Source organism: Xiphophorus hellerii, chromosome 21 (genome assembly GCF_003331165.1).
Source record: "Xiphophorus hellerii strain 12219 chromosome 21, Xiphophorus_hellerii-4.1, whole genome shotgun sequence".
Classification (NCBI taxonomy): Eukaryota; Metazoa; Chordata; class Actinopteri; order Cyprinodontiformes; family Poeciliidae; genus Xiphophorus; species Xiphophorus hellerii.
Genome location: NC_045692.1, coordinates 4598243 through 4620140, shown reverse-complemented (window position 1 = coordinate 4620140; position 21898 = coordinate 4598243).

Here is a 21898-nt window from a genome sequence, read left to right as displayed (position 1 = left end):
TAAAATTCTAAAATGAGCGTGGACAGTCAAATTAATTGAGTCAACCTTTAAGCAGAGTTCTTCTAATGTTTGTTAAAAATCTGAGATGCATAATTCTAGAGATTTGGAGGTTTCAAAAGTTACCTTAGTTGATTTTGAGCAACGTCCTTGGAGCTTATGTTGAGCTACCAAAATGAATCTAGTCTTAAACAAGTTCTCGTTGTTAATTAGAGAGAGAGCTGCTTTCAACAGGTGTGGTTTTAGGAGATATCCGGCTGCAGGGCTACTCAGCTGATTGCTTCACTAACTGGAAAAAGGTGTGGCACTTGGATGTAGGCAGTTAGTGGTTAGATGAGTCTCTCTTGACACCAGCTTAAACAGATTATCCCATTAAACCTTCATTTAGAGTAAGACTCAAAGGGCTTAGGGGTTTTCTGGACCCGTTAGATCAGGGGTCTCAAACTCCAGTCCTCAAGGGCCGCTGCCCTGCAACTTTTAGATGTGTCTCTGCTGCACCACACCTGAATAGAATAATTAGGTCATTAGCAAGGCTCTGGAGAACTGATCTACACAAGGCGGAGGTAATGAAGCCATTTCATTCCAACGTTTTGTACCTGTGGCACATCTAAAAACTGCAGGACGGTGGCCCTTGAGGACTGGAGTTTGACGCCTGTGCGTTGGTCACTAGTCAGCCCAGGAGTGTAAAGGGAATGGTTGGGGCTGGATATTGCGCAACACTATCAGCAAGCAATGACCTCTTTCATTCTTCAGAAACAAAAATAATTACATAAATGAAGCTTCATTTGCAGCAAATCCCCTCCCATGTTCAGATTCTATTACCTCTGATTCGCCAATTTACCGACAGAATTGCAAACAAAACGTCTACAGCTTGTAATGCTACTCCTGACTTTAGTCTGTGTATTTTCTCTATTCCTGAAAGAATATCAATCACCATTTTCATTTTCTATTACATACATTTACCTATTTTGTCTCATTTCTGCAGCCACAAGGTTTATATTATGTCAGAAAAGACTGAAGGAGAAAACTCCACATCATTTCTCAATGATCTCTTTGAAGAAAGCGTTTGTTCAGGATCCAGGGTTGTAACATGGCGGTGTGAGCATGTAAAAGAGTCTGACTTATGGTCTGCCTCAGAAGGGTTCAGTCAGAACCCTGATGGTGGGTCTTGAGGAAACCAGACGGGTTTCATTTGATGCCCAGATTGTTATGGATGGCCACAGAATAAGGCAGCTTGAACACAGATAATGATGGGCCGGGCCTGCTCACATTCAGGCTGTGGTTCTCTCAGGCCCCAAAGAAAACACGGCGTGGTTCAGGGCGCATGGTGAGACTAATGAAGGTCGGGTTATGTTTCTGAGATGTTCGGCCAGACATGAGGGTGGAGCTCCTGGGTTCGGTCTGGCTTCCTGATCACGCATGATTATTAGGAGATGTTCTTTGAAGAGGAATCTGAGTTCTTCTGTCGGACCTTCTCAGACCAGATACTTTACTTTGGTAAACTATAAGTTAGCAACTCAACTTCCCAGAAATTAATGTCTGTTGCAATTATAAAAAATACTTCTCTTTTTATTTTTTTCATCAACACTAACCTCTTGTAGCTCCTCCCATTCTTACTGTCCTTCTGTTCATTTAGAAGTGGAGTTGGAAACGATTCTGATCCAGAACAGACAGTATTGTTTCCTATGTTTTCTACTTGGTACTGAGATGTAAAGCAGCCATCAGCGAACCGACCCAATGTACAGACCATCTCAGCTTGCAGCAGAGACTCAGTGAGAACCAACGTTCAGGAGATCCTGGCTAATGTCAGCAGCGCACTGTTAAAAACCCGTAACCTTCCTCTTACGCTCCACCACCAAACCTCTGCAAGTTCCAGGTGTTACTCAAGAATGCAACCTCAACTAGGATAGTTTGAGGAGCTGAACGCTGCAGAGAAAACACACACATCCTGTAAATCCTTCAGATTTCCCATCATGGAAACGCTCAGGTCTCACCTGGTTCAGAAAGGCTCCTCAGGTTCTGCTGCTTCTGTCTGGAGGTGAAAAACCAAAGGAGGTGATGGAGATGGAGAGAGGACAGCTTTCAGTCCCTGATGAGGACGTGTCTCTGGTCTCTGACCCCCGTCATGCTGCTGGAGACTCTATCAGAGCTTTAGGATCAGATGATTTCATCCAGATGAATCACTTCTCCTTGTTCTCCAGATTTTTCATCAGTTCAGGAACAGAACCGACAGGAAATGGGAGCTCTGCTGTGGAGAGCTAACTAGCATAACTAAACCAACACAGTCCCTCAACAGAGCCGGCTAGCTAGCTAATTTAGCTAGTGTTGGTTTAGCAAGTCGTGTAGCATAACTAAACCAACACTAGCTAAGTTAGCTAGTATATCTGATCAACATAGCCCCTCTCAATGAAAGCAGGTCGCTGAAGGAAACGTTTTATAAATTTCGCCTCACTCATTGTTCTGTTGCCAAGTTCTCACTCCAGAAAAATCCACAGAAAATCTACAGCAGTGTTCAGTTTCCACCTGCCTCAGGTGGAACTCTCTCCTCTGACCAAGTTTCTGTCAGCAGCCTTTAGGCGGCCTCTGAGATCCCTCATTTTGTGGTCAGTCAGCTTGCCATAAATCCCTCTCCTGTTAGCTGCTAATAGGCTTGGCTCCTGCTTCGTACTTCCTCTGCATCATTGATGTGGCCTCTCCAGTTTGTTCTTCACAAAGTGCTGCAGACCTTTAATGATGGCTCACCTTGCTGCTGGGGATTCATGGACCCAAGTGGAAAGTTGAGACGGGTTTCAGTGAATGAGCTCATTTCCAGTCTGTAGCTGTTGGGTACCAGGCAGGCTGACTGGTGATCCAGCTCCTGTTCACCCTCCTACTTGCATTGTTCTCCTGGAAGTGAACCACAGAACTTCATTAAGGGACTTATTAATTAGTTCTTATGAGTTTATCCCAGAAAATCACAGAAAAATAGATAAAGTCTCCTCTGATGTAGCTAAATCTCAGATCTTTAACCACCTTGAGTGAAGCAACAACAACTATTAGCTCAATCTGTTGTTTGTCACTTCTCAGTAACGCTGGTGAAAGCATTGTTAAAGCGTTAATAGAGGAGCCATGTTGTGATGACTTCCTGAAGGCGGAATTCAGAAAGAGCATAAGTGTCTAAAAGAGACGTTAAATGACAAAGTAATTTAAATCATATTTGATCTATATTGCATTTTTATAACAACTGAAGTTAATTCAGTTTCTCTATTGAGGTGAAGTACATTATACTGGGAAACAAAAATCCTGTCGGAACTAAAAGCAAACCCAGGTTCTCTCTGCTTTGGTGTTCACAGATATTCTTCTTCTTTTTAAACCTTCAGGCTGCAGCTTCACAGTTCACTCTTTGGTTGAAGAGGAAAACCTGATCCAACGTCTTCTGATGTGTTCTGATCCGACTGAAGGTGGGCTCACCTGATGCTTTCATACCTTTCCGACTCTAGTTCACCGGGCTGGTGGTGAACATCAGCGCCCTCTGCAGGATGTCTTTCGTGTCCAGAACCTGTTGCTATTAAGCCAGAATCCTGTAACTGTATCTGCTGTGACAGAGCAAAGCTCAAATCCCAGCTTTTCCTCTCATCCTGTTTGAGTAAATGGATCATCTCTCAGCTTTTCCTGCTGCAGCCCTGCAGGTCTGTCTGTGATCGACCACTTCCTGTCTCCTGAATCAGATCCGTTCTACTAGGCAGTGGCGCCTTGATGTGGTGTTCTGAGTCTGACCTAGGTGGATCAACAGAAATATGATACTGGTACCTCTGGTGGGTAGAGGTAGAAACTGGACCAGGAGGAAGATCATCCACTGGGCTGACTGGAATTGTTCTGTGAACATTAAGTAGAGATTTTGATCCTCTCTAGATCAGAGTTTGAAGTGCTGCTTCTTTTCCTCAACTTATCCCTCCATTTTGGTGATGGAAGCTCCTGCTTTGGTCACAGAAGAGTCAACAGATGTTTTAAAAACCCTTCTTTTCGTCTTCTGACAAAATATAGACGGATGTCCAGCTTCTGTTTCTTGTTGGAACGTCGTCCAATCTGTCCTTCCCCCGTGTTCCAGTTTTTTTCTTCTTTTGTTTTTCAGACCGCAGGTTGTTTTTGGAACTATTCTGTTTGTTTAGCTTTTATTCCACTGAACAGATTTTTAATCAACTAGCAGCAGTGCCACATCAGTGTGTGGACAGAAAGTTCAAAAGCCATGAATGCGTCATGGACAGAAGCTTGGAAAGCCTCCTGAATAGCAAATAAAAGCAGAAATTCCTCAGTAAGTGGAGGTGGAGGAGCAGCAAGTAGCTCAGCAGATGTTCCTGGGTCTGTGGTATGTTGGAGCGCTGAACACACTGGCAGCCTCACTCGCTCCTTTCACCAGGTTTCCTCCAGAGATGATGAGGAGGAGGACTGATGAAGGAAGCGGAGCCGCTCCTGCGGCAGCAGAAGAGTCTGAGGAGTCGGAATGCTTTGAGGAGTTTTTAGACATTAAGTTTTATTGTTTTTCTACGTGAGCAGCAACGTTTCCATGCGGCTGATTGAAACGTCCAGTATTTCTCTACTGTTGGTGTTTTTAGATGATTTCCAGCTTCCTGCTCAGCTTTGTCCCATAAACTGAAGTCTGAAAGTTTAAAGCTGTGCTGACACATCTGGAAGTCGATCTTGGACTCCAGAACTTCTAAAAACACGATTTTGATTTTCGTGCAGACAAACTCAGGACTTGACAAATGTACACATGTGAAAAGCACATGTAAACATGTAATACATGTGGATGTGGAACTTTTCATGGTTAAAAGGGAGAAAAAAAAGTGGAAATATTTTCATCTTTCACATATTCCCACATATTTAATAAAAAAAAAATCTCTCTCTATATATATTTACATGTGAATCACAAGAGTGAAATGTTCCAAATCCCCATGTATAAATGTGCATTTTATACGCCTATGTGGATATGCGTAAATGCATGTGTATTTACACATATGCATATGTGTAAATATGCGTATAAATATGCATATTTATACGTGTAAATACGCATATTTATGTGTAAATACATATGTGTATTTACACATATATGCGTATTTATATGTGTAAATATGCATATTTATAGGTGTAACTACACACTTATATATATCCCCTTTCTAGCATTTGTTTGTTGAATCAGGACTGACTGACATATGCAATTGTTGAAAATTGTTGAAAATTTCAACCCACATGTGAAATTGAGTTTTCACATGAAAACCCAATTTTCATGTTGGGTTTTCAACATGAGAAATTCCTAGGATTTTTCTGGAATGGAACTGCTGGCCTCGTCTCTCTCCGTTTTCTCTCTCCTGGCTCTGGGTCGGACTCTGTCAGAACCCGACCCAGCTTGCTGCCAGGAGAGCCTGCTGGGAGTAAACTGGTCCCAGTCTGTTCTCTGATTGCCTGCAGGCTGTCAACACAGTCTCCCGCCCCACACACACAGACACACATCCCACCCGGCTGCTTCTGAATCACAAATAGCAGAGCTGCAGTGTGTGCGCGCGTGCGTTTGCATGTGTGTTTTCCTCTCTGCTCTTTGACCTGAAGTGTTTGAGTGGAAATGAGAAAACGTTAACACACACCTCTAACTCACACTGTCAGTTGTGCCTGTCACAATAAACAATAAATCAATTAGTCGCATAAATGAAAAGAAACTCAGTAATTTTCATTTGCTTGATTTTTTTAAAATCTTTTTTTAGCAACAACCTGCATGATAAAAGTCTTCAACCTGGTGTTTTGGTCTCAGCTATTCCTTTTTTTGAGACTTCATAATTCATTTTATTTGTTGTTTATCTGTTCCAGTGTTTAAATGTTCACTGGAATATAAAGTTTATTGATTTGGACCACTTTAACCTTTTGCTCTGCCACACTGTTCCTACATGTCATAGCTTTTGCTAACTAGATAGCACCAGATCATCATCATCTCTTCTCTCAGTCAGGAGGTCAGACTGTTGGAAACATCCCTGCCTCCCATCAGCCTCCATCTTCCCTCCCCATCATGTTGAACTACAGACGGGGTTACCTTTGTGCTTCCTTGTAAATGCCCTGCAAAGCGTCTCTCTGGGATTACTGGATATCAGGCTGGAGCCCAGAGACGGTGAATCAAAGCGTCTCTCAGCCCGCCACAGACCCAGGTCTCCCGTCGGCTCAAACACGGCGTGCTTTTTTTAAAAAAAAACGGATCATTTTTCATCCGTCACGCCGCTCCGAATGAGCTCTGCTGAAGCTGTGGCCGAGGACGAAAGAGAACGCAGAGAGATCCACGGTTTGATTCATCTCAGGCTCTGGTTTCAGCTAACAGGGGGCTGAATTTACTGGATAACACAAAGCGACACTTTAACCTTGCCTGGCTCCAGTTGGCGTTGTCTGCAGCGCCCAGCAGGGGGCTCCACTGATCAAAACACCTGGAACATGATCGACACTGATCTATGGGAGAGGAAGTCATGTTGGTGACACACTCCAGTCGCTGTTTGACAGCTTTTCGAAAACTCTCGTACTTACCTTCGCCAAGATGAGTCGACCCAATGATTGGCTGACTATTGGCCAATCAGAATGAAGAACCAAGACTGGCTGTTTCCCTTGAAGATGACTGATCCTCAGTATGCTGCCAACAGTGAGTCAAATGAACAGAAGTACCATGTATTTGTCAATAAAATCAGAGGCTTAAGGCTGCTTTTCAGCTATCTAAAGTTTTTAATTTTATTAAAAGGTTATTAAACATAAAGTTAGCTCGGTGTATTTGGTGACTACATAACAGAAGTGAAGCCTGAGCTGCTGAGATTAAGAGGTAGCATGTGTTGTGCATCTGTCCACACACTGAGTTGTAGGACAAGGTGCTCCAATGAGAGGCTGCGATAGACCAGATTTGAGCCCGTTTTTACCGTCTCTATCGTTCAATATTCTTCTCTCTTCACCCTTTTCCCCCTTCCTAGCATCAGTTTGTTGAAGCAGGACTGACTCAGACCTGACTCTGACCTCTGCTGCTATTTATTAGTCCAGTGTTTTCCCTTCAGGGAACGGAAACTGGTGGAAATAATGAAGATGTTTCCCCTCACGAGATAACGGCACATGCTCCTGTGTCTGGGTAAAATGTGGATCTTCTGTCCTCCTGGTTGATGACATCAGACAGTGAGATGATCCACGGGTCTCTTGGTGCGCTTGGTGAGAACTTTTATCATCTAAATGTCAAAGAGAAACTTTGGTTCTTTATAGTATTTCCATTGCTTTTTGAAAGTCGTCCTACAACTGATTGTGTGAACGTTTTGTTAGAGACCAAATGTGAGTTCTTCTTCTGCCCTGCAATGAACAGATCTGTTGCATCTTGTGCAAACGTAAAAAAACTTATGAAAAAAAAAAAACTACCAGAGAAACCTTATTGTCAACAAACGTATTTATGTGTGATTTTAACTATGTTTTTTATTTAACGGAAGTGCTGCAATTGCGAAATAGTTTTTTGCAAGTATTGACTAATTTTATTGGCCAAGTTTGGCAAACATTTGTATTGGAAATGCAGCCACTGTTCTTTCATTTCTCTCTGTGTCTGAAACATCTTCTGGCCTTTAATCTTGTTTTTCTTCTTGGCTGCAGCCGCTGGCCTCATTAACCAGACGCAGACGGCTCCAAAGTAAATGTCCACACTTTTTATTTTTTAATCCTGAACTGGGGGCCGTCCATCAAATCCTCCAGGTGTCTCAGTCAGACAGAGCCGGCTTCACCCTGGAGGATCAGGCTTCTCACCACGTTGTCCTCAGGATTATTTGGCTCCTGCCAGAAAAAACACTGAAGATCAGACACACACACACACAACACACACCGATAGTCAGTCAGTGTGTATGTCAGACTGCAGGGGTGTGAACAGATCAGTCGTCTCCAAAGATTCAGGCTCAGAAGATTTTTCTAATTCTGCGCTGCTGATGATTAATTTCTTTTTACTCCCAAAGAAACCAGGAATACTTCAGCACTAAAGACCTGGAGTGTAAAAATAGTGACGACATATATCATGTTAACGAAACCCTGATATTGCATCATCGGTGGACGGATATCAGGGATGAACTTCCACAGCCACTAGACAGCAGACACGCTGTCAGCATCAATCCTGACTTGCTGCACAGAGATCCATAGTGATCTGCTTTGCTACTGCACCAAGAAGGAATCTTGTGTCAGACATCTTACTGGTATTCCTTTAATTCTGCTTCCAGTGAGGGAAAGGTCAATCCAACCCAACACAGAGTTTGCAGACAACATCAGTCAGGAAGCGAATCAGCTGGGATTAATGAGGTGAAGAAGGAGATGAGACTGAGAACCGGGTGAGATCACACACACACACATGCACACACTCTGCAGCCCTTCACATTAATGTGGAAGATTCTCCTTTTTCTTTCAAAGCTTGTCAGACTCAGATTGGGAGTTTATAAATGTGTCTGGTTCATTTTCCTCTTTCCAATGAGACTGATATCTAAACAATCATTTCTGCCGTCTTACTTCAAACGTCAAGTCTAAAACTTTACCTCAGGCGGTGGAAATGGGGCAAGAATGAAATGCTGTACTCTTCCTGGTGACAAAGTAAAAATAGCTGCATTTTCATTACAAATATGCATAAAACTTTGTCAAAATTAAATTAGTATAAAAAAAAAAAAAAAAAAAAAAAACCTATTTTGCAATTTCAGTTTTTCCTTAAAATGAGAAGCAAAATTAAAAAAACACATGAATAAGTTTGCTCATGTGATAAGTCATTAAAAGACATTTTGCCCGTTACATGGATATGCAATATGCCTGTATTGGTTAGATTATTATTAGATATGTGGTTGGATTGAGCGTGATAGCAGAAGCGCTGCAGGCGCCATTTTGGGACCTGAGTGAAGTTGGCCCCCCCACCTTCTTCAAATCAGGCAAAACTGGTGTCAAACGTTTGTGCTGGGATTTGTGCAGCAAAAGTTTTTGTTTGTGCCGCTATCATTTTAAAGATATAAAGAAATGTTTCTAGAGGTCATCAAAGGTCAACCAGCACCCCATCCCCCCATTTCCTCAAATCAGATGAAATGGGTGTCAATTAACTTGACTACGTTTGTGCTGGCTTGTGCAAAACGTTTGATACCAATTTTGTCTGATTTCATAAAAGTGGTGGTGGGGGGTGGTGGTTGACCTTTTGACCTTTAACCTTTCATTGTGCACAAACGTAGCACAAACGTTTGACAACAATTTTGTCTGAGTTGAAGAAGGTGGGGGGGCCAACTTCACTCAGATCATTTACGGGGCCGCTAGTGACAGAGGGGGATCTGTGGACGAGCGTAGAACTGCAGGTTCTGCTGTTTGATCTGTTTGACAGAGTTCAGAGGTTCCAGTGGGGAAAGGCTGAGATTAGATGGAAGGAAATAAATCTGAACTTTGTTGGAAAAACAAATCATCTGATCTAAATTTGAAACAAAGTTTGAAGATTAAGTTTTTAAACAGTTGAGTTCAAGTTGTGTTTAGTTTTGATCTTCTTATAAATCAGAGGCCCTGACGTTCAGCCAGCAGTGGAAGTGGAACAGAAAGGATGCATAACGATGTTTCCAGAACTCTGGGGGTTGATACTGATTGCCAGCATGGCTGACCTGAGATCAGCTAACCAGCGGTGGAGAAAGTACACAAAAAATGTGCTTAAGTAAAAGCACAAATACACAGACAAAAATGTACTCTAGTAAAAGTAAAAAAGTACTGGCTTTTAAAAATACTTAAGTATTAAAAGTTAAAGTACTTGCTGAATGCATTACCTAATCGCTAAAACGATGTCATTAAGTGTACCTATCGTATTTAATTTCAATAAATCAGAAATGTGCCATTTTAGCGAACCATAGATAATGCATGTTTTTATTGTGTTTTCTCTCTGTAACATAGCTTAAACTTGGATATGTGATTCTATGCATCATAATTTCAGGGATGGAAACATCCTGCCTCCTGTCCTAACATAGTATGAACTTCACTTTTTTTCCACTAGTGCCATTTATTTTGAAAGAAATCCAAAGAAAGGGGATTGAACAAAGGGGGGGGGGGGAGGGGGGGAGGACATGCAACCAAGGAGCCACGTAGCAATGTTGTAGTCAAGACCAACTAACCTGAGACCAAGTTAAGACCAAGACCAGCGTCCTGTGCTACATGACACAATAAAATTAAGTGCACTCTCAATATTGCTTCTCAGGTTGATCTGACAGATCCACATTCCCACAAATAACCTAGATATTAAATACTTAGAGGTGAAATAAACTTAACCAGTATCATTATCAATTCAAACTCTTCTTCATTCTGCTTTGCTTCCATCTCTGTGCCACAATCCGCAGAGGTCTCCTGCCGTCCCTAAAACACCCTGGGCGGTTGCCTATATTGCCCATGTCAGAAACCACAACTGTCTGCACTATTAAACATAGCAATTAAGGCGGTGCATTAACGGTAAACAACGCTCAACTATGAACACTGTCCAAGGCGCAACAAGCAAGAAGTAACCCAGCAGAAGGAGCACCGTGACCGTTCTCACCCTGCCGCTGCAACGAGACGAAAACAAGGAGCAATGAGCATGCTATGCATGCTTGCTTTATTTATTCACCAATTAAATAAATCTATATTTTTTTTAATTAAATAAAAATAAAGATAGCTACTGCAGTTTACGCAGAGCATTACAAGAACAAAGGACTATAGGACGGATAGTAAAGGTCCGTCCAGAAGAATCGGATCGTTTGTGAATGTCATATCGCTACACAGTAGACCAGTGACGTGCGGTGAGGTTCATAGCTGGTGAGGCACTGACTTAATCATAATCAGAGTTACAAATATAGACCCCTGCATGTTATTGTTTATATAAGGAAATGTGCGGACAAAGGTGGAGGAATAAAAAGACTACATGTCATCTGTAGCCGCGCTGCCGGTGTAGAATAATTCCGTTAACTCAAGCAAACTTGGACATGTAGATATTATTAACTTCATGCTGTGCTCCACAGCAAAGGGAAAATCCTCTCTGTATCAGTGCAGCTACGCGCAGACTCGTTGCCATAGCAACTGACAACAGCGGCACAAAAAAAAAACAACGCTCAAATATTTCCCACACAGAGCAGAACATTCAGTCTGTTGCAGTGGTAGGGCTTTAGGTTTAATGTTTATTTTGCGATTATTAAGAACTGATAGCTGTGGTAACAGAAGAAAACTATAAATATATGGCTGCACTTGACTTTACTGGATGGCTCCGTCCGTCCGTCCGTCCGTCCGTCTTCTTCCGCTTCAGATTGCACAAGTTAATAAATTTATATTCTTTGTATCTCCAACAGTAAGTGAGCGAGAAACCAAGGTAAATTTAAAAGACACCAATTAGTCTAATCACTTTTTTCCCTGAAGGTAGGAAAAACCGGAGCACCCGGAGAAAACCTATGTATTGAGTTTAAAGAGTGTGTCCATTTAAAGAGTTTCTCCAACAGTAAATGAGTGAGAGACAAAGGTAAATTTAAGAGACACCAATTAACCTAATCATTTCTTTATGCTACAATTTTTGCTATTTTTTCTTACCTCAGATTTTCCAGAGGTTCCTGCCTCCTGATGTAAATGGTGGCCTTTCAGGCTTCCTTTGGCTGGGGGGTGTCGGCTTTAGCAACTTTCCTGGTGTTGTGAGGCGGTCTTTAAAATCTGGCTCTAACTTGCCTTCACCCGGACGCAACGTTCTTTGACTATAAGCCGATTTAGTTTGACGTGGCTGGATGGGTGGTGAAGGAATGAATGGTAGATATTCAATTTTTCTTTTTGTTATGTCTGAAACTTTTCTTTCAATTTTAGCCATTTTGCTATTTATGGATTCCTTCACATCCACATGTTCTATACTTTCACTGATGGACAATTTTCTGGCCTTAAACTCTTGGTCAGTGACTTCCTTAATGTGATCCTCATCCTTCTGCCTATTTTTGGTTTGTGCGTCTGTCTGAGACTTGAACGCTGTATTTGGTCTCTTCTGCTCTCTCCAATCAGATGCTCTGGGTCCAGTTCTCTTTTTCACCACCTCAGCCTCTCTCTTTGGATGTGGGAACCTGGGGGGGCACTTACCCTGCTCCTCCAAGAGTTTATGCAGCTGGCGATCTTTTCTTGTCAGACATTCTTGTAATGCCCTGCTTTTCTGTTTTTCTTTTACTAATGCCTGGTTATCAATTAATACTTCAAACGCTATCTTTGTTCTCTCTATAGCTTCATCCCTTGGAGTTCTTAAAAGTTTCTTAACAAGATTTTTATTTTCCTTCTCTGCCTCCATCAACTTCTTTTCCAGAGCGTTTATCTTGGCCTCAAGAAGTTTGGACTTTTCTTTCTCTTTCATAATTTCATTGTTCTTCATGCCGATATCGTTTCTCTTTCTGGTCAATTCACGCTCAAGTTTCTCCACTTCACTTTCATGCTTTTCACCCTTCACTGTGAATACTGTGATTTGCGACATCACTTGTTTTTTTTCTTCCATCGTCTTCTCAACCTGCCGTTTTGAGTCCCTCTCGAGGTGTTTGAAAGAGTTCTGAAGCTCTCTGACTTTATTTTGGTATCTTACTACCTCAGATAACAATTGGTTCCTGTGGGATCTCTGGTTCTCTATCTCCTGTTTTAACATTGGGATTACCTGACCTTCCAGGTCTTTGTTTTTCTTGAGAGACGCGTTTAGCTTTTTGGTGGTTGACTCAATGTTCTCATTTAGAAGTTCAATTTGTTGATTAGCTTTTTCCAAGTCCTCCTGCAGTGTGTTGTCCTTAATAAGTATTGCAGATCTGTCTTTTAATCTTTGCAACCAATCCACAAGCAAGATGACCAATTCATCTCTAGTCATTCGTTTAATTTGGTAAGCTGTTAATGAATCCGTATCAAATGACGACATTTTGACTGTCCAACTGATCGATCAGAAAAGCTACGAAAAAATGCAACGTTAAATCCAATATGGAAAAACCAACGTCCGTGCTGATGCTTGAGATCCGCAAGTATGATTCAGATGCAGGATATTCAAGGCTATGATGTCCCTTATGACATAACACTGTGACATCATCAGATTCCATCAGTTGATAATCTAATGTATGCAATGTTGCTAGGCAACAGCAAAGCCTGCTCACATTCTCCAACCTCCTGGGAGGCTTTATATATATATATATATATATATATATATATATATATATATATATATATATATATATATATATTCACAAAACTTTATTGTAGAAAGAAACAGCCAAATCTTACAAGCACATATACTTCTTGAGCCCAGTTCACACTATATGATTTTAGAACTGTCAGCCGATTCTCAAAACGTGAGAGACCGCACACTAGCTGATTAAAAATCGTAGGTATAATTTGAATGTCCTTGAGTGAAACCTCAGACTCGATTGCAGAGTCTGAGGTTTCACTCAAGGACATTTCAATTCCAGATATGAAATCCCTTAAAATTCTGCACTACCACACATGAATTTAGAGTAAACAAACATGGACAACGACGTTGAAGCGGTCACTTTAGTTTGTGGACTTATTTTTACCCAAAAAAGACGTAACCAAAAATCAAAGCTTTGGATTAAGAACTGGAGACATCGCGAGCAAGGACTGTATTTGTTGCACCTCAATATGGAGGTGAGTTGTTTGTTTTCTTTCTCATAAATACTGTTTTTAATTTTTTCGGTTTTGTCGTTTAATTAACCGATACCGTTTACTTGTAAGTTTGTAATTTTTTGCTGTGTTGATGTTGTTGTAGGATATATGCATATACTGGGCCTTGTTTCAGAAAACTGAATGATTGAAACATCAGAGTAGCTTAAACTAGAAGAAAGCATTTCCTGCATATTCGTCTTCAGAAAATCAGTTATTTATTTTCCCAACTGACCACGAAAGGTTAATGTATTCCAGCTCCTTTAATTGAAATCCGCATGGGGAGTTAATTGTAAATTTTCTGGCATTGCTCCTAAAGCCGCGCAATATTTTTGCAGTGCTCTGCGCTTGTCACATTTTTCTGCACTTGTATCTTTTTTCTCTATATGCTCCTGTCTTTAGACTACAAATAGATTAAGACAGTAACATTTGCTGTATTTTTCGTCTGTTGTGTTATTACTACAGAATGAAATCAAATGCACCATTTCAACCAAAGGTTAGAATGCGCTTCTAAACCAGATGTACTCTGTGCAATAATTTGATTATTTTTCTGTCGTTTTTAAAAAGAAAAAAAAAACAAAAAACGATCCAACAGCATGCCGCTCCCAACAAGGATAAATTTACTTATGGTTTTATGAGATCTAATCACCTCTAAAGCACATTTCATTCATTGTAGCATCGTAATTCACAAGTCACCACCGTAATAGCTAAGCATCTGACTCTTCGGAGGGCCTGCCAGAACAAAATAACGTTTCAACATCTTGCTCTTTGAATAAATGATGAATACTATAAGATACTTCATTAGCCATTTCTGTTTACATGTGACAGAACAACGGCTAAAAACGATGTTTACGTTGAGAACAATGGGCACAACCTAATGTATACATCCGATTATTAAATCATTTGAACGGCCAAGTGATACAGACATTAATAAATGTTTTAATAGTAACAACTACAATCTAACTGCAAAGCACTAGGATAGTGACAGTGTCAAGCCCTGGCTGAATGAATAAACCTATCGTTAACAATTTTTGTCAGTTGACGAATAGCTGAAGAATTACCGGGTACATCAATTGCTGTCGCAATTTCGCTCCAGCTTCTTTCTTTGTCATTTCTGTTGTGATACTCTTTAGACGAAATGTTAAATAAACATTCGTGTTCTTTCTACATTTCGACCAAACAATCTTCCATGTCAGAAGTCCAGCGGACGCTCGATTGCGCCATGCCAGCTGTTCTTGGGATTCCCCACCGTGCTTACGTCACAGCGCTTTCTGATTGGCTACCTGTCACATTCAACAGGCTGCCTTCTCGCTCCCAGTCGGGGGAACACCACAGACACTGCGATAAACGAGCCAAGACGATCAAACATGTTGAATATCCCCGATTTTAGATCAAAGCGGTCCCAACGTTCTACCGACTGGACCCGATCAGTCATAACACACCACACACTACTGGATCATCGGTCACGATTGTCGCAAGTGACAATCTTAGAACTCAGAACGTTCTAAGATTGGCAAAATCATGTAGTGTGAACCGGGCTTTAACAGCACCCTCTGGTGGTTCACAGAAAATAACGCAAGCCACATCATGTCGTCACAGAAACAACAAACAAACTGACAGACTGGCAAACATAACTGACAACATAAATTACTGACATTTCTCATATCTCATTATTTTGAGATAGTATCTCATTATAATCAGATAGTATTTCATTATTTTGAGATAGTATGTCATTATTTTGAGATAGTATCTCATTATTTTGAGATAGTATCTCATTATAATGAGATAGTATTTCATTATTTTGAGATAGTATCTCATTATAATGAGATAGTATTTCATTATTTTGAGATAGTTGTCAGGATATGTGTTTTTCTGTGTTTATTTAGAGTTTTCTGTGTCCTTGAGTCTCTTCGTTGTCCTGTCCTCCCCTTGATTGTTCCCAGGTGTGTCTCGTTTCTGTGATTACCCTCCCGTGTATTTAACTCCACCTGTGTTCCTTGTTCCTCGTCGGGTCCTTGTCAATTCAGTGTCTTGTCAATGCGTCTATGTGCGTGCTGCCTGGACTGTGTTTTCATCATTAAACATCACTATTCATCTTACCTGGGTCCGCTGCGTCTGCCTCACCACCCCTCACCGCACCACTTCATGACAATAGTATCTCATTATAATGAGATAGTATTTCATTATTTTGAGATAGTATCTCAAAATAATGAGATAGTATTTCATTATTTTGAGATAGTATCTCATTATTTTGAGATAGTATTTCATTATTTTTAGATAGTATCTCATAATGAGATAGTATTTCATTATTTTGAGATAGTATTTCATTATTTTGAGATAGTATCTCATCATAATGAGACAGTATCTCATTATAATGAGATAATTTATTTAATTTTTTTAACAGAGTGGTGGAACGGGCTTCCATACAAAACTGACAGTATTTTCTGATATTTTTTTTACCATGTTCTGTTTGTTTAAATATCAGTAAATTCAAAAAATTATTAAACGCGGTTAGTGAAATAAATCATTTTTCTTTAAGTAAGTGGTGCTCTGAAGGAAGCCTGTTTCAAATGGTAATGTTTTTCAATAACAATATTTGGGGCACTATGAATGTTGTTCCATGCAGTCACAGTCGAACAGTTACCAAACAAATAGTCTTTGAATCCTAATTTTCAGTGTTATCATGATAGTACAAAATATCACAATAAAATTTCATGTCGCCCACCTCTAGTTTACAGACACCAAGTCAGCTGGTATCTCTTTAAAGCTGCAATAAATTATTTGTTTTCTCATTATATAACTTTAGACCGTCTTTGTAGAAATTTACTGTTTTGCAATATTAAAAATAATATTAAAGGGAACTGATTGCAAAAAAACGTCATTTTTCTGTAGCTGTTCAAGCTAAAAAAAAACAACAACATCTAAGACTTTCTGAGTCGTCTGGAACTGAAAAATATCCAACAAGTAGTTTGAAAATAAACTGACTAAAGGAGTTGAAGAAATCCTGTAGCTTCAGTTTTGTTTCTACATTCACCTTCAGCTTTAAAGCATCAAGTTGAAAAGTATTCGCCATGCCTGACAGGTGTGCAAAACTGCTGTTTTGCTGCTTCCGCTTTCAGCTTCGCTTCTACCTTTAGATTGTCACCATTAAGAATCTGAACTAGATAAGTTCATATTCTTTGTATCTCTAACAGTCAGTGAGTGAGACACAGAGGTAAAATGAAAAGAGACCAATTAACCTAATCACTTTTTTCTCCGAAGGTAGGAAAAACCGGAGCACCCGGAGAAAACCTATCCATTGAGTTTAAAGAGTGTGTCCATTTAAAGAATGTCTCCAACAGTCAGTGAGTGAGAGACAAAGTTTAAAAGACACCAATTACCCTAATCACTTTTTTCCCCGAAGGCAGGAAAAACTGGAGCACCCGGAGAAAACCTATGCATCCCATTTAAAGAGTGTATGGTAGAAAGAAACACAATGTTCAGTACAAGCAAGTTATTAATTAATGAGTTAATCTAAAGTTGATTAGATTAAAAGAAAATTATGGTTATGGCCAAACTGCAAGAATAAATAAAAGTCTAAGCGGACGTTATTAGTTAATACAAGAGGCGTATACGAACTGTCCATCCATCCATCCATCCATCTTCTTCCGTTTCAGATCGCATAAATTAATAAGTTCATATTCTTTGTATCTCCAACAGTAAGTGATCGAGAAACCAAGGTAAATTTAAAAGACACCAATTAGTCTAATCACTTTTTTCCCTGAAGGTAGGAAAAACCGGAGCACCCGGAGAAAACCTATGTATTGAGTTTAAAGAGTGTGTCCATTTAAAGAGTTTCTCCAACAGTAAATGAGTGAGAGACAAAGGTAAATTTAAGAGACACCAATTAACCTAATCATTTCTTTATGCTACCATTTTTGCTATTTTTTCTTACCTCAGATTTTCCAGAGGTTCCTGCCTCCTGATGTAAATGGTGGCCTTTCAGGCTTCCTTTGGCTGGGGGGTGTCGGCTTTAGCAGCTTTCCTGGTGTTGTGAGGCGGTCTTTAAAATCTGGCTCTAACTTGCCTTCACCCGGACGCAACGTTCTTTGACTATAAGCCGATTTAGTTTGACGTGGCTGGACGGGTGGTGAAGGAATGAATGGTAGATATTCAATTTTTCTTTTTGTTATGTCTGAAACTTTTCTTTCAATTTTAGCCATTTTGCTATTTATGGATTCCTTCACATCCACATGTTCTATACTTTCACTGATGGACAATTTTCTGGCCTTAAACTCTTGGTCAGTGACTTCCTTAATGTGATCCTCATCCTTCTGCCTATTTTTGGTTTGTGCGTCTGTCTGAGACTTGAACGCTGTATTTGGTCTCTTCTGCTCTCTCCAATCAGATGCTCTGGGTCCAGTTCTCTTTTTCACCACCTCAGCCTCTCTCTTTGGATGTGGGAACCTGGGGGGGCACTTACCCTGCTCTTCTAAGAGTTTATGCAGCTGGCGATCTTTTCTTGTCAGACATTCTTGTAATGCCCTGCTTTTCTGTTTTTCTTTTACTAATGCCTGGTTATCAATTAATACTTCAAACGCTATCTTTGTTCTCTCTATAGCTTCATCCCTTGGAGTTCTTAAAAGTTTCTTAACAAGATTTTTATTTTCCTTCTCTGCCTCCATCAACTTCTTTTCCAGAGCGTTTATCTTGGCCTCAAGAAGTTTGGACTTTTCTTTCTCTTTCATAATTTCATTGTTCTTCATGCCGATATCGTTTTTCTTTCTGGACAATTCACGCTCAAGTTTCTCCACTTCACTTTCATGCTTTTCACCCTTCACTGTGAATACTGTGATTTGCGACATCACTTGTTTTTTTTCTTCCAACGTCTTCTCAACCTGCAGTTTTGAGTCCCTCTCGAGGTGTTTGAAAGAGTTCTGAAGCTCTCTGACTTTATTTTGGTATCTTACTACCTCAGATAACAATTGGTTCCTGTGGGATCTCTGGTTCTCTATCTCCTGCTTTAACATTGGGATTACCTGACCTTCCAGGTCTTTGTTTTTCTTGAGAGACGCGTTTAGCTTTTTGGTGGTTGACTCAATGTTCTCATTTAGAAGTTCAATTTGTTGATTAGCTACACAACGGATTATTCCGGGCTTCAGCCGCTCACAAGGGAAACTTTCAGAGATTTAATAAAAACGGATTTACTTCTTTTTTTTTTTCTCCCCTCTAGGGGGTCTTTCGTAGGCTCCAGTGTCCCTTATATAACTGTAGGCTGACAGGAAAGGGGGAAGACATGCAGCAAATATTGCAGGGTCCGGGAGCTGAACCCGCGACGGCCACGTCGAGGACTCAAAGCCTCCAAACATGGGTCGCGTGACCCATGTTTGGGTGGACGTGCCCATCCACCACGGCACGTCCCGGATTTACTATTTTGATTATTATATATTATATATTTTGCAAAACTATTTTAATATTGTTTTTTTTCTTACCGATTTCCAAGATTCTTCATCAAATTCGACAAGATCTTCCAGGCTATTTAGCGGAAACAACAGTCAGCTCTGAGCTCTCAAGCGTCTGATGCAATCTGAGCAAAATCTCAGCTTGGCAGTTAAAGGGGCGGGACAAACAACCTTATTGGCTGATGTGAAATCAGACTGTGCCAGCTATTGGTTGTTTAATCCGTCACTAAAAGTAATCACTAAAGGCATATTTCACAATTTTTAAAGATTTTTAGCACTTTTTATCTATATTTATTAACATATTTAACTTATTATTAACTTTATTACTTTTTATCTCTTATTGTACAATAAGACATGAAATCTATTTATACTTTTTAATCTTGTTGTAGAAGAAGACATTAAATCAACATCTATTAATTTTTTACTTGTGGTTTATTTTTTCAACACTGGGTTACAATGGGCTCCTTGCACCTACAGCGCTGACGTCACATGTGGCTAATTTGTTTCCGTTTTGAGTGACCATGACCGCAAGGAAAGACAAAATGGTATTTCAAAAGCAATTTAAGCAATGCCATGAACACTATTGTGTTCCACGGTTGCACGTCTTCCAAATATAATGGTCGTTTAAGTTTTCATGGGTTTCCAAGCGATCCTGACTTAAAAAGACGATGGCTTGTAAATATTCGTTGTGACAAATTCAAGCTAACACAGCATAGCAAAGTTTGCAGCCTTCACTTCCCTCCGGATCAGCTTCTTCAGCATACAACTGCAGGTGGGATAAGAATGGTAAATAAAGGAGCCGTCCCTGTGTTATTTCAATGGAACAACTTCCGTGTTCAGCCTGAAAGAGCCAGTGTATGACCAGAGTCGGACAGCCAAGCAACTGATCCGCCTGTGCGATGCACGTCTGCAGATCACGATTACTGCTCTGTCCCAAAACCAGCTGGCCTGGACATGGCAATAAATGAAAATGAGAAATTAAAAGAAGAAATAAAAGCCCTAACAAACCAGATCGAAGAACTGAAAATCCAATCTACCTTTGGATTACAAAAGTTCGCAGGGTCTGATGACGACATCCGATCTTACACAAGGTAAGCTCGTGGACCGCAACGAACCAACTGATCCACAATCAACATTAAAACAATGTGGAACTGGTCTTGTTTTAATGTTGTGATGAAGAAAGATAATGATTAAAAATGGTCGGAGGCTGTAAACCTCCAATCCCATTTGAGCTCCTCACAGGAAGCATGCAAACGTAGAAATAACACGGAGGCTGCAGGAGGAACACGGCCATATGTTTATCAAAATAACAAATTTGAACCTGAACATTCAGCTGAACTCGAACTCTAAAAAATTAACAATGCTGCCCTACTTTTAAGTTATGGGGCTTCTCGTGCTTCCTCATGCTTCGGAAGCAAAAAGCCCGAACAGTAATCTCCCGTTACTTGGTCTCTGTTTGACACCAACGACAACAAACACACATTAAAGCAATACACTTAAAAATAAATAAAAAATAACGTAAGAACATTGTCCTTTAGTAAGAATAAGAATGTTGAGATATTTAAATAACACAATTGTATAAGTAAAATGTCCAAGAATATTGCTTATTAGCATAAGCTAAAGCTAATGTTAGCCACGAAGTTTAAAGAACTTTAAAGCAAGACTCACCTTCATATCCATGAATGTATGACGATACGTACATCTTAAAACCTTTTTCCAGTTTGCTTGATGGATCCCGCCTTACGAATACGATGTACATCGTTAATTGTTAGCTTTGGCAAGCCCTGCAAACACCTACTGTAAAATGACATTTTTAATAGACCGGAAAAAACCGAGCTGCTTTTCCCCAAACACGGAAGCTGACGTGCAAAGAGCCCATACTGATTACCAGCATGGCTGACCTGAGATCAGCTAACGTGACTGACAGTCTGTCACCATAAAGAGCCAAAACACAGCAGAAAAAAACAAAGTTCAAAGTCCTGTAATATTCACAGCATTTTTTAAAATAAAGTTATTCTGACCCGTGATGCACCACAAAGAAGAGAAGACAAAAGATGGCTGCAAGGTAAGATTGTTTGACATCTTTTGATGATAACTGTTAAGTTCCTCCTTCCAAATGCCTATTTTTACACTATAGGTGATCATTACCGTAATGTGTAATACCTCATGTTCTTAAAAAGTTATTAATAAGATACTTTCTTGTACAGGAGAAGTTAGGGAGTTCACACTGTTTGTGAGAAAGTTTAACTGAGTCATCACGACCAGCTAGAATTTTAAGCTAGCTCATGTGGGTGTCAACCATTACAGTAATGCGTAACTTTCATTACCACGTAATCTGAGGCCTGTTGCGGTAATGAGAAATAAGATTACGGTGATGAACAGTGTTATTTTGCAATAATAAATAGATAATTGTATAGGTTATTTAAACTGTAATGTTTGTTATTGTTTATTACACTTTAAAAAAATTTTAGGCTAAATTTTTATGCTAATTTATACTAATTGATATCACCTAATATGAAGGGCAAAAGGAAGTGAACAGAAAAGGGCAGCATCAAGAGCTAGGGTGGAAAAACATAGGCAGAAAATTGATAACAATCCGGACCTTCTAGAGCGGTGGTCCCCTACCCCTGGGCCGTGCAAGAAATAATTAAATATTTCCGTTTTATGTATTATTTGAGTCTGGAGGATCTTTTATTTTGAAAATCCTTTCACCGGATTCTCTCGGTTACGTCTTGCGCACCAACATTGAGCCACAAGCAGCAAAATGAGTAAGAAACAGATCAGATGTCTTTGGAAAGTTTCATTGC